The sequence below is a fragment of the Canis lupus genome, chromosome 30 (assembly GCF_048164855.1).
Source record: "Canis lupus baileyi chromosome 30, mCanLup2.hap1, whole genome shotgun sequence".
NCBI lineage: Eukaryota > Metazoa > Chordata > Mammalia > Carnivora > Canidae > Canis > Canis lupus.
This window is the reverse complement of record NC_132867.1, coordinates 41,070,905-41,082,516: the sequence shown is the minus strand read 5'-3', so window position 1 is coordinate 41,082,516 and position 11,612 is coordinate 41,070,905.

Sequence of the window (11,612 nt, the reverse complement as noted above, 5' to 3'; positions counted from 1 at the left end):
ACCTCTGCAGCGGGGCGCCTGGGGGGCTCCCTGGGTTGAGTATGCATCATGCTCCGGGGGTCCTGGGATCCAGTGCTGCGTGGGCTTCCTGCTGGGTGGGGGGGTCTGCACCTCAGCCGTCCAGGTTTTCAGGAGGAACTAGATCCTAATTAATCCTAACAGTAGCTAGTAAGGCCTAAGGTCTATGGAGCCCTTACCATGTGCCAAGCCCATTTCACCTGTTAACATTTAAAATCCTCAACACGGGATCCCTGGGTGGCGCAGCAGTTTGGCGCCTGCCTTTGGCCCAGGGTGTGATCCTGGAGACCCGGGATCGAATCCCACGTCGGGCTCCCGGTGCATGGGGCCTGCTTCTCCCTCTGCCTGTGTCTCTGCCTCTCTCTGTCTCTATCATAAATAAATATAAAATAAAATCCTCAACACCCCAAGCAGTGGAGGGTCATCCAGTGTCACGTGACAAGAGAGGAGAAGTCACAGGTTACAGAGTCAGGGACAGGTGCTGGTGAGAGCCGTGCAGACGGCAGGGCCCAGCAGGGTAGCCGCTGGCCTCACTGCCTTTTCTCTGTCCTCCTCTGAGGTCAGCAGCCCTTGGCTCTTAGGAGGGCCTGATGATCCCTCTGCAGCTCATGTCACCCCTCCCCACCTTGATCTCTCACCTACTGAGCCCTGCTTTCCTGCACAAACCTCATGAGCACCCTCCCCCTTCTTCATCCCCACCCCTGACACCGTGAGCCACAGGTAAATCCAGAAGAGTAAAGGGTGGGGGGAGAGGCTAACTGGCCTTGAGGGGTCTCAGGCTCTGGTACCCTCTTCCTTGACGGAGGCAGAGGTCATCTCCCTGGGTATGACATTTTGGTGAATTTCCTGGGCTTTGGAAATCTAGGCTCCTCACTCCCCGTGTCCCTGCTTCCCAAACTAGTCCCGGGAGAGTCACCTGGAGAAGCTGGTGGGCCACCCAAGGCCCAGCCCTGTCCCACTTCACTGAACCTGGCCCCGGGGTGCTCTTTCACTTCAGCAGGTGCTTCTGGGGCCACTCAGGTTGGGCAGGTGAGTGAATTTGGGATTTTATGAGCACTGTTATGCTGCTAATTATCAGCCACAAACGAACCTCTTTCCCGATGACTTGGATAGTAAAGACCTTCAGAAACCACAAGTCCATTGAAAAGATTCTCACAGTCCTGGCCGGCCAGGGGACAGGTGGTGCCTCACCGCTGTGTCGGGGGGTGGGGGATGGATGCGGGGCCCCCTAGGACCCCTCGCACCACCTCCCGTGTCCTGAGGCAGGCCTGCCCTTCCTGGGAGAGGACACTGTCCCCAGTGCGGAGCAGATGCCCTGCAGGGTCGCTCTTCGCTGATTAGGAGGAGGCAGCTGACTGCAGGGTCCCCTGTGGGGAGCGTGGCTGGAGAGGCAAGGGGTGTGCGGGGGCGAGTCCAGGAGGTTCCCAGAGGCAGTTCACCCAGAAAGAACCGAGAATTCTCTCCTGCTCTGAGCTTGCTTTCTAAGAGAGCTCTTGGGAGCCCCTCTGAGCTGCTGGGGGCAAAGTATGTCCGGGAAGGACTTGGAGCCTTGGAAGCTGAGCCCGATTTTGGAGACCATATGCCAGAGATTAGTAATTTTTTTTGAAAAGCTTTCCACTTGGATGCGATTACGTGTAAGCTGTGTAAGCACATTTTCACCTAAACCCTGGTGGCATTTGAAATGCCCAGATCGAGAGGGCACACCCAGAGGTAGTCTGGCCGCGGCCTCTGATCGCAGAGGCTCATTGTGTAAAGGGTGCTAAAAACGGTTTTCTTTAATGAAATGGGAGGCCCTCGGGTCTTGTGGTCGGCCAGCAGCTTGGGTGGGCACCTCTGCCCTGCTGACCGGGAGAGCCCAGCGCCTAAGACCTTTGAACAACGTCAACCCCCTCCATTCTTTTTTTTTTTTTTTTAATTTTTATTTATTTATGATAGTCACACAGAGAGAAAGAGAGAGAGGCAGAGACACAGGCAGAGGGAGAGGCAGGCTCCATGCACTGGGAGCCCGATGTGGGACTCGATCCCGGGTCTCCAGGATCACGCCCTGGGCCAAAGGCAGGCGCCAAACCGCTGCGCCACCCAGGGATCCCAACCCCCTCCATTCTTGATGAGGGAGCAGAAAGCAAGCTGAGGGCCAAGCGCAAGCCCACAGCCCACAGCCCGCAGCCCTCTCCCCGCTCCCAGATGGGGTGCGTGTGGCAGTCCTCAGGCCCTCCTGGCTGCCCCCAAACTACGGGGAGGGAAAACACATGGCGAACGGATGGAGCCCACGGCCCTGCAGGACACGAGCGTCCACTAGTGCACCAACGTCTTCGTGACTTACAGGCCTTCTTACTCCATAACCTCCCTTCCAGAAACACAGAGACTCAACTTCCCAGAGCCCCAGGAGCCCCAGGGCTACTGTCCCCTCCATAGCATGTGGGAAACAAAGGTGGAAGGGAATGCAAATAAAGTAAAATGTCCTTATAACCCACGGCCTGTGGGGGGGGGGGGGGGATGCCTGCGGTGGGCAGAGTGCACCACTCCCCCAGGAAACTCCCAGGTGTCCTAACCCTAGAGACTTCCTAGACGGAGACAAGCCCCGCGTGACAGTGGCAGGGCCTCCAGCAGCCCGAGCGTCCTCAGAGACCTCCTGGCCGCCTCCCTCCCCGTCTCCTCCCCCAGCTCCCGAGTAGAGGACCAGCAGCCCTCCTGGCCCCGGGGCAGCTCGCTGTCCCCACAGGTCCTGACCCCCGGCTTTCATAAAACCACCTTTTTTGCACCAGACATCTCAAAAATTCTTTCTTGGCTGTCGGCTCCCGACTCCACCAACATTCCGGAATGACCTCATTCTGACCTCGAGCTGGACTTTCTAACCCTTTACCTTCCCTCCAGCTCAAGCCTTAACTCAGGCAAAGCACCCCGTGACGGGAACCCAAACTACCGCCTCAGGCAGTAAGGACTGCGGGCGAGACCCCGCGGGACCGACCCCAAGACACCGCTGCACCTCACCTTCGAGGCCCGCCTGCACGTGCTGACTTTGCCCCACTTTTCCTGCCATAAACCTGGGAGTCTTTCCAGCACTCCGGAGACAGGCCTTGGGACACCTGTCCGCTGTCTTCCCAGCGTTGGCCTCCCTGAAATAAATCCCTTTCTTCTTTCACGGCCACTCGTGTCTCTGCCTTTGGGTTTTGTCAGCGGCATGTGGCCGAGCCCGGTCTGATTGGGTCCCCCTGGGGCCAGGGGCTCCTGCACCTCTGCGCCCTGGTGGTTATACCAACTCTGCAGCTGGAACCCTACTTGGGCCTGTGCCCACCCTCATGCCTCACCCTCCCGCCCCCATGCCACAGGGGCGCTGTGACCTGACCTGGGAAAAGGCTGGCGGATCCCAGCCCCAGAACGGTGTCACCTCCCACTGGAGGTGAACTTGACATCCTTGCTGCCTGTTACGGGTTCGCTGTGACCCCCCAACTCACATGTCATCATCCCCACCCCCACCCCCACCTCCCAGACGTGGCGGTGTGGCCTTGTTTAGAACTAGGGCTTTCCCGGCGGCTCAGCAGTTTAGCACCACCTGCAGCCCAGGGTGTGATCCTGGAGACCTGAGATCGAGTCCCATGTCCGGTTCCCTGCATGGAGCCTGCTTCTCCCTCTGCCTGTGTCTCTGCCTCTCTCTCTCTCTGTGTGTCTCTCACGAATAAATAAATAAAATCTTAAAAAAAAAATAGGGCTTTCTGCAAATGTAATCATGTTACAGTGAAATCGTTAGGGTCACCCCAAGTCCAGCATGACTGGTGTCCTTACGAAGAGGGGAAGACAAGACGTGGCATGGGGAGACCCAGGCAGACACGGGGAGCTGACGGGCATCTAAGCCAAGGCCAGGGCGTGGACACACGCTCCTCCACGCCCTCGAGAGGAAGCAGCCCTGTTCGCTCCTGACCTTAGGGCCTCTGGCCTCCAGAGCTGGGAGAGAATCCTTTTCTGCTGGTGAAGCCTCCTGGTCTGTGGCTCTTTCTGGGGCCGCCCTGGTACGTGGGCCAGGGTTCCAGCTTCCCCCTGGGACACCACCCCGTGGCCACCAAGCCTGCCCTCTGCTGGTCCAGGGCCACCGGCATGGGTCCTGAAGACGCTGGCGGCCACGGAAGGACAAGCTGGCTGGGCTCAGCTCGTATCTCCCGTCCCAGGTTCTCCGAGGCTTTCCCAGCGTCTGTGTGCTGTCCTACCAGCAGACCTTGAAGACTAATCATAGTCCCAGAAAAAGTCGCCACTGTCCCCAGGCTCCTCCCGGCCGGGGTGCTGGGCCTGAGGTCAGCAACAAGGGATGGGGGGCTCCAGACGCTCGACCACTGTCACGACATGCTGGTATCCCCCAGAATTCGTGTGTGGAAGCCCCACCCCCCCAAGTGATGGTTTTTGGAGATGGGCCTTTGGGGGGTGATGAAGATTAATTGGGGTCGTATGGAGCAGAGACTGATTTGATGGGTCTGGGTCCTTAGAAGAGGAAACAGCAGAGAGCTGGCTGTGTCTGCGTGCAGGCCTGAGGACAGGCGAGGGCCCGCGGTGGGTGGGAAGGCACCCACAGGTGGGGAAGAGAGCTCGACTGGGTAGAATGGGTGCGGGTCCCCGTGCAAGGTTGGCCTCCCAGGGGCCGGAACTGTGAGAGGGCGCACCTGCCGTGTGAGCGCCCGGCCTGTGGGATCTTGTCGCGGCCTGAGCTCGGATAATCACGGTGGACATCCTTGGGGACCGCGCCTTTCTTCGGTGTCCTGCACTGCCGGCAGACCCCACCGCCCCCCGGCGGAGACGTCACCAGCGCGCGAGGTGTGGCTGCCCTGGCTTTATTCGGTCCTCAAGCAAGGTGCACGTGACGATGAAGCAGGTCCAGGATTCCAAACTCAGGGACACTTCACCACGTGCGGAACTTGGCTTCTTGCACGTCCCACGAAGCGAAGCAGGAGACCGGCTGCACAACAAATGAGGCAGGATAGGACGTCGTAAGTGAACCATCCCAGGGCGAAGGGAGCGTGTGGGTGCGTGGTGGGGTTAGGCCTCCGGCCTGTCCGGGTCTGCTCTCGGCACACACTGCTGCTGCCTTTTTAATTTTTTTTTAAAGATTTTATTTATTTATTCATGAGAGACACAGAGAGAGGCAGAGATACAGGCAGAGGGAGAAGTAGGCCCCATGCAGGGAGCCCGATGGGGGACCCGATCCCAGGACCCCGGGGTCACGCCCTGGGCCGAAGGGGAAGGGGAAACCCCACGTCTGACCACTCCAAAAGGCAGCTGCTGCAGAAGGCTCTGCTCGATGAGGTCCAGGAGCAACGGAGATCCTCCCCTGCTGGAACGGAAGAAGCGGTGAGTGCAGAGGACGCCTGGGCGGCTCAGTAGTTGAGAATCTGCCTTTGGCTCAGGGTGTGACCCCGGGGTCCTGGGATCGAGTCTCACGTCAGGCTCCCTGTGTGGAGCCTGCTTCTCCCTCTGTCTGTGTCTCTGCCTCTCTCTGTCTCTCATGAATAAATGAAATCTAAAAAAAAGAAGGCAGGCAAGTTTGATATAAGATCAAATGTGATGAAAGCAAATTCCCTCTACTCTGAGAGCTTCTCTATCACATCAAGCAAAATAAGCACAAGTGATAAGCTAGGGGGGTGATAAGACACTGGTTTAGAACAAAACACAGGGCAGCCCCGGTGGTGCAGTGGTTTGGCGCCGCCTACATCCTGGGGTGTGATCCTGGAGACCCGGGATCGAGTCCCACATCGGGCTCCCTGCGTGGAGCCTTCTCCCTCTGCCTGTGTCTCTGCCTCTCTCTCTCTATGTCTATGAATACATAAATAAAATCTTAAAAAAAAAAACAACACAAAACTACGAGTGTGACTGGGTGTTCTGGGTCAGTCCAGATGATGAGCCTTCCTGCCAGGGAAGGGCCTGGATGCCCCACCCCGACGACCGTGTCTGAGCCTGCTGTCCCCAGGGTCAGGGTGGCCTGGTGCTCAGCCCGTGCAAAACAATGTCTGCTCCCCTTGGGCAGCCAGTCCCCAGAGGGAGGTCGCTGGTGCCTGTACCTTCTGCCCCAACCCCAGGATGCGGCTGCCGGGGTGGAGAGAGGACATAGGACGCTGTCATGGTGCTGCATCCATCAGGGCACACGGAGTCTTCTTCCCTGTTTCTCCCTATCCACCAGTGGCTTCTGGTGGCTTCCTCCCATTTCTAGCATTCCAGTCTGGCCCTTCAGCCTTTCTGCTTTCTTGTTCTGCTGTGTCTGCCTTTTCCTGTCCGACCCTATGGGGTGGCTGGACACAATGGATGCCGTGGACCTGTGGGGTGGCTGGACACGATGGATGCCATGGCACCCGAGGCAGGGCCAACATCCTGTGTGGGTGCCCTCCCTGGCAAGTGCTCCTTAACAGTAGACTTGATCAAACACTAGAGAAAAGCACTGAGAAGTGTCTTGGGGGCTGACGTGTCTGTGACCAGGACTCCCAGGCTCTGCTGGACACTGCCCAGGGGTGGGGGGTTGAGCCAGGAGCTGGGGTGCAGGGGGAGAGGGAGCCTGGGTGCCTGTTACCATTGGATGAGGATCAGACTGAGAAGTGCACTCAGCCAGTGAGGACCTGAACTCCAGCACAGGCTAAAAGAGGCAGGTAGATGATTTTTTTCTTCCCCAAAAAACACTGATGCAGGTCACAAAAGTCCCCAGAGGGTAGGTGTCCATTTATGTGAAATGTCCAAAATAGGTACATCCATGGAGAAGGGAAGTAGGGGAGTGGTGAGGGGTGGTGGGGGGAGTGGGGAGGGAACAGGGAGTAATAGAGAGCAAGCACATGACTTGAGGGGGGTGGCATATGGAAAATGTTCTAAAATTGCATCACAGTTATAGACGTGTAATTCTGTGAATATATTAAAAACCACGGAGCTGTACATTTTAAACGGGTGAACCCTAGGGTGTATAAATATATCCCAATTAGACTGTTCTAAAAATTAAAAAAAAAAAAGGGGGACATTCAAAGCAAGGAAAAGGAAGAAAAAAAAACTGAATTCTTCGAGGAAGTCTAGACTCAGAAGGGATCCACAGGTCTGTATCCTTACCGCTCAGACGCAGACCAGGCCGGGACCCCCAGCCTCAGCTCGGCCGCCATCACTTGGTCCTCACGAGAGAAGGTGAGCGGGCTGACAGTCTGCGACTCTCCTTAGACCTGGCAGGGCACCGAGGGCCCACGAAGACCGCCACCCTCAAGTCTGGAGGGATGAGACCACAGGGTCACAGCTGTGGCTGGCTCGCCCCGGGGGCGGAAGCTTCCAGAAGGGCTAACTGTGGCACCAGATAAACTGTAGTTGACAACCTAGTGGGGGCTGAGTGTGGACCAGGTTAAGAGTTACACTGGTGGGGTGGGGGCCCTCACATGGGCTCACCTCTGGGAGCCCTTCCTGGATCCAGCTGTGGGGACCAGAGCGGATCCCCCGTGCTTGGTGCAGCAGGAAGGGAGGCAACCGGTTTGATGTGCCCAGAGCCAGCTCGTCACGGGCCTGGTGGGGGTCACCCTACCAGACGCCTGACCAGCGCCCCTCAGCTTCCGTCTCGGGGAGTGGGAGACAGGCTTCGCGTGTCATGGCCTGGGGGGGGGCTCTCTGAACATTTCTTGCAGGGCTGGTCTGCGGGCAACACGTGCCATCTGGCTTTGTCCACAAGTCTTGACTCCTCCTTCCATTTGGAGGGAGATTTCACTGGAGCGAACTCTAGGTGGGGGTTCACTTCCGTCTTCTCTCTTGCCTGGTTACCTTTGCTCCCTGCAGGTAAGCTGGCCTTTCCTCTGGCCTCATTCAAGATTTTCTTTGTCTCTGATTTTCTGCGGTTTCGATGTGATATGCCTATGTGTAGATGATGATGATGATTATCGTATTTTATCCTATTTGGCGTTTCCTTGGCTTCCTGGATCTGTGGTTTGATGTCTGGCATTAATTTTGGGAAATTATCCACTATCATGACTTCAAATATTTCTCCTGTTCCTCTTTCTTCTTCTCTGGGACTCCCATCGTGGGCGTGCTACACCCTTTGTAATTCTCCTGTAGTTTTTGGGTCTTCCATTCATCTTTTTTTTTTTCACTTTTTTTCCTCTTTGCATTTCAGTTGGGAAGCTTCTTTTTTTTTTTTAAGTGTTTATTTATTTTTATAATAAATTTATTTTTTATGGTGTTCATTTGCCAACATACAGAATAACACCCAGTGCTCATCCCGTCAGGTGCCCCCCTCAATGCCCGTCACCCAGTCACCCCCACCCCCCGCCCTCCTCCCCTTCCACCACTCCTAGTTCGTTTCCCAGAGTTAGGAGTCTTTATGTTCTGTCTCCCTTTCTGATATTTCCCACACACTTCTTCTCCCTTCAGTTGGGAAGTTTCTATTGACATATCTTTAAGTTCACTGAATCCTTCCTTGGTGGTGTCCAGTTTACGGATGTTCCCAGCTCAGCCTCTGTGCGGCTCTGTCAGAGGTCTGAGTGTCACTGCATGTGTCCCAGCATCACAGAGAATCTGTAAATCTCTGTTGTAAAATGCTGATAAAGCACTTGTGTCCAACATATACCGGGAATTCTTTAAAGTCAATAATAAGGGGGCCCCTGGGGGACTCAGTTGGCTAAGCATCTGCCTTCGGCTGAGGTCATGATCTCGGGGTCCTGGGATCGAGCCCCACATCGGGCTCCCTGTTCAGCAGGGAATCTGCTTCTCCCCTTCCTGCTCCCCTTTCCCCCTGCTTGTGCTCTCTCTATATATATCAAATAAACGAATTTCTTAAAATTAAAAAAAAAGTCAATAATAAGAAAACACACACCCCAGAACAAATGAGATCTTGCTATTTGCAATGACATGGACGCACCTAGAGAGTAAAGTGAAATAAGTCAGTCAAAGACAAGTACTGTATTATTCCACTTCTACGTGGAATCCCACAAAGCAAAACAAATGCACAAACAAACCAGAAACAGACTCATAAATACAGTGATCACACAGAGAGTTGCCAGGAGAGGGGGATGCAGAAGCCCAAACTCCCAGTTTTCAATAAATGAACACAGTAATAATACGGTACTAGCGTTGTGTGCCGACAGGTGCTAACCACACTTCTCGCGGTGAACACTGCATATTACACAGGATCGTTAGATCACTATGCTGTGCACCTGCAACTAATATAACATCCTGTATCAACTATACTTCTTTAAAAAAAAAAGGCGCAATAAAGGGCAAAAACTCTGAACAGACACGTCACCAAACAGGATGTGCCGATAACAGATGAGCCCATGAGAAGTTCTCAGCAGCGAATGTTGGCAGGGAAATGCAAATTAAAACAGCAACGAGATGTCACTACACACCTGCTGCTCAAGTCCAGGGCACTGGCAGCATCACGTGCTGGCGAGGAGGTGCAGCGACAGGAGCTCCCCTTCACTGCTGGTGGGGACGCAGAGCGGCGCAGGCGCCTCGGGAGCGGTCTGGCGCTGTTCGGCAGCCGAGCACAGCCGTACCATAGGATCCAGCAATCACGCTCCTTGGTATTCGCCCAATGAGCTGCAAACCCGTGACCACACAAAACCCCTGCCTACGGATGGTTATTGCAGCTTTGTTCATAATTGCCCCCAAAGGGCAGCAAGCGAGACGTCCTCCAGCAGGCGACCTCCAGCAGCCAGACAATGGGGGACTATCAAGCAATGAAATAAATGAGCCATCAAAACACACGGAGGCAGGGCAGCCCGGGTGGCGCAGCGGTTTAGCGCCGCCTTCAGCCCAGGGTGTGATCCTGGAGACCTGGGATCGAGTCCCGCGTCGGGCTCCCTGCACGGAGCCTGCTTCTCCCTCTGCCTGTGTCTCTGTCTCCCCTTTCTCTCTTTCTGTGTCTCTCATGAATAAATAAATAAAATCTTAAAAAGAAAAAAAAGTTAAAAAAAAAAAAAAACCCGGAGGCAGCGTAAATGCCTATTGCGAGGTGAGAGAAGCCAATCTGAAGGGGCTGCATGCCGCAGGATTCCGTCGATGCGACGTTCTGGAAAGGGTTATGCGAGCAACGCAATCAAACAAAAAGCTAGTGTTGCCGGGTTCCGGGGGCAGAGCGCCGAGGGTGTTTAGGGAGCGAAACTACAGGAGCCTGTGGGGGTGGGTGCCGGTCATCACCCATCTGTCCGAACCCGGGGAACGCACACCGCCAAGAGTCAGCCTGCTGCAGGCGGGGCACGCCAGTTAACGATGATGAAACAGCGCCCGTTCCTTGGTTGTGACCAGTGTAGCTCCCTCGGGGGAGGTGTCGTCAACACGCGGGGAAGCTATGTGGGCGCGCTGCACTACCTGCTCAGGGGCTCTGTAGACTCAAGACTGTCCTAAGGAGTAAGATCTGTGAATTTAAGAAAGAAGTCAAGTTCATAAATAAAAATCGGTGTGATTCTAGGACCCACTGTCAACATTTTGATGTAAATGTATAATTTTTAATTTTTTTAAAAAGGATTTTATTCATAGAGACACGGAGAAAGAGAGAGGAGAGGGAGAGAGGGAGAGAGAGAGGCAGAGACACAGGCAGAGGGAGAAGCGGGCTCCCTGCGGGGAGACTGACATGGGACTCGATCCCGGGTCTCCAGGATCACACCCCGGGCTGAAGGCGGCGCTAAACTGCTGCGCCACCCAGGCTGCCCTAATTTTTAATTTTTTTTTTTTTTAAGAATAAAAGGATCCTGGGATGCCTGAGAGGCTCAGTGTTGGAGCATCTGCCTTTGGCTCAGGGCATGACCTCTGGGGTCCTGGGATCGAGTCCTGCACTGGGCTCCCTGCAGGGAGCCTGCTTCTCCCTCTGCCTCTGCCTCTGGGTGTTTCATGAATAAATAAAATATTTGAAAACCAAACCAAACCAAACCTGATGTGCGTGGTTGCCGGCCTGTGGTGGCTGAGTGATGGGACTCCTGACCCCGAGCCCCCGGGAACAGGTTTGCTCCCCGAGGCCTGCACGGTGGGTGTGGGCAGAGGCCCTGTGCCGCCCCACCGGGGCGAAGGGAGAACTAGAGCCGGGCAGCAGCACAGTCAGGCCAGGGGGCCCTTAGAGCTCCTTCTGGGAGTTCACGTTCACGAGGTGTAGAATGGAAGCCCCAGGTTGACCCCGGAGCTACATTTTACAGCAGCAAGAGCCCGAATCCCAACTGCCCACTGTCAGAAGCGGACGGAGGGACGTGCATGTGGTGCTGAGACGTGGGGGAAGGCAGGACCGCGCGTGGCGGGGACAGGCCTCGCTGGTATTCCAGTTGTTATTCTGTGGGTTGCTGGCCCTCTGGGGAACCGGTGCTGGATCCACACCACAGCCGAGGAAGTTTGTGTGGGAACACGTGCAGGTAAGGGTCAAGGGCACAGTGCCCGCCTCCTGCCCGCCCACCCACGGAGCCCGTCGCTGGTCCCCAGCATGAGAAGCAGGGCACCTCTGCTCCCGCACCCCCCACCCGGGAGCGGCGGCTGGCAGCCCCTTGCTGGCTCCGGGGCAAATGGGCCTAAGAGCCCTGGGGTCAGGCCCACCGGCCGCCACCCTCTGCCTCCCTGCGCCGTCGTCCCCCAGTGGCGTATTTCCATGCGCACGGACAGCCAACATCAGGTACAGACGTGAG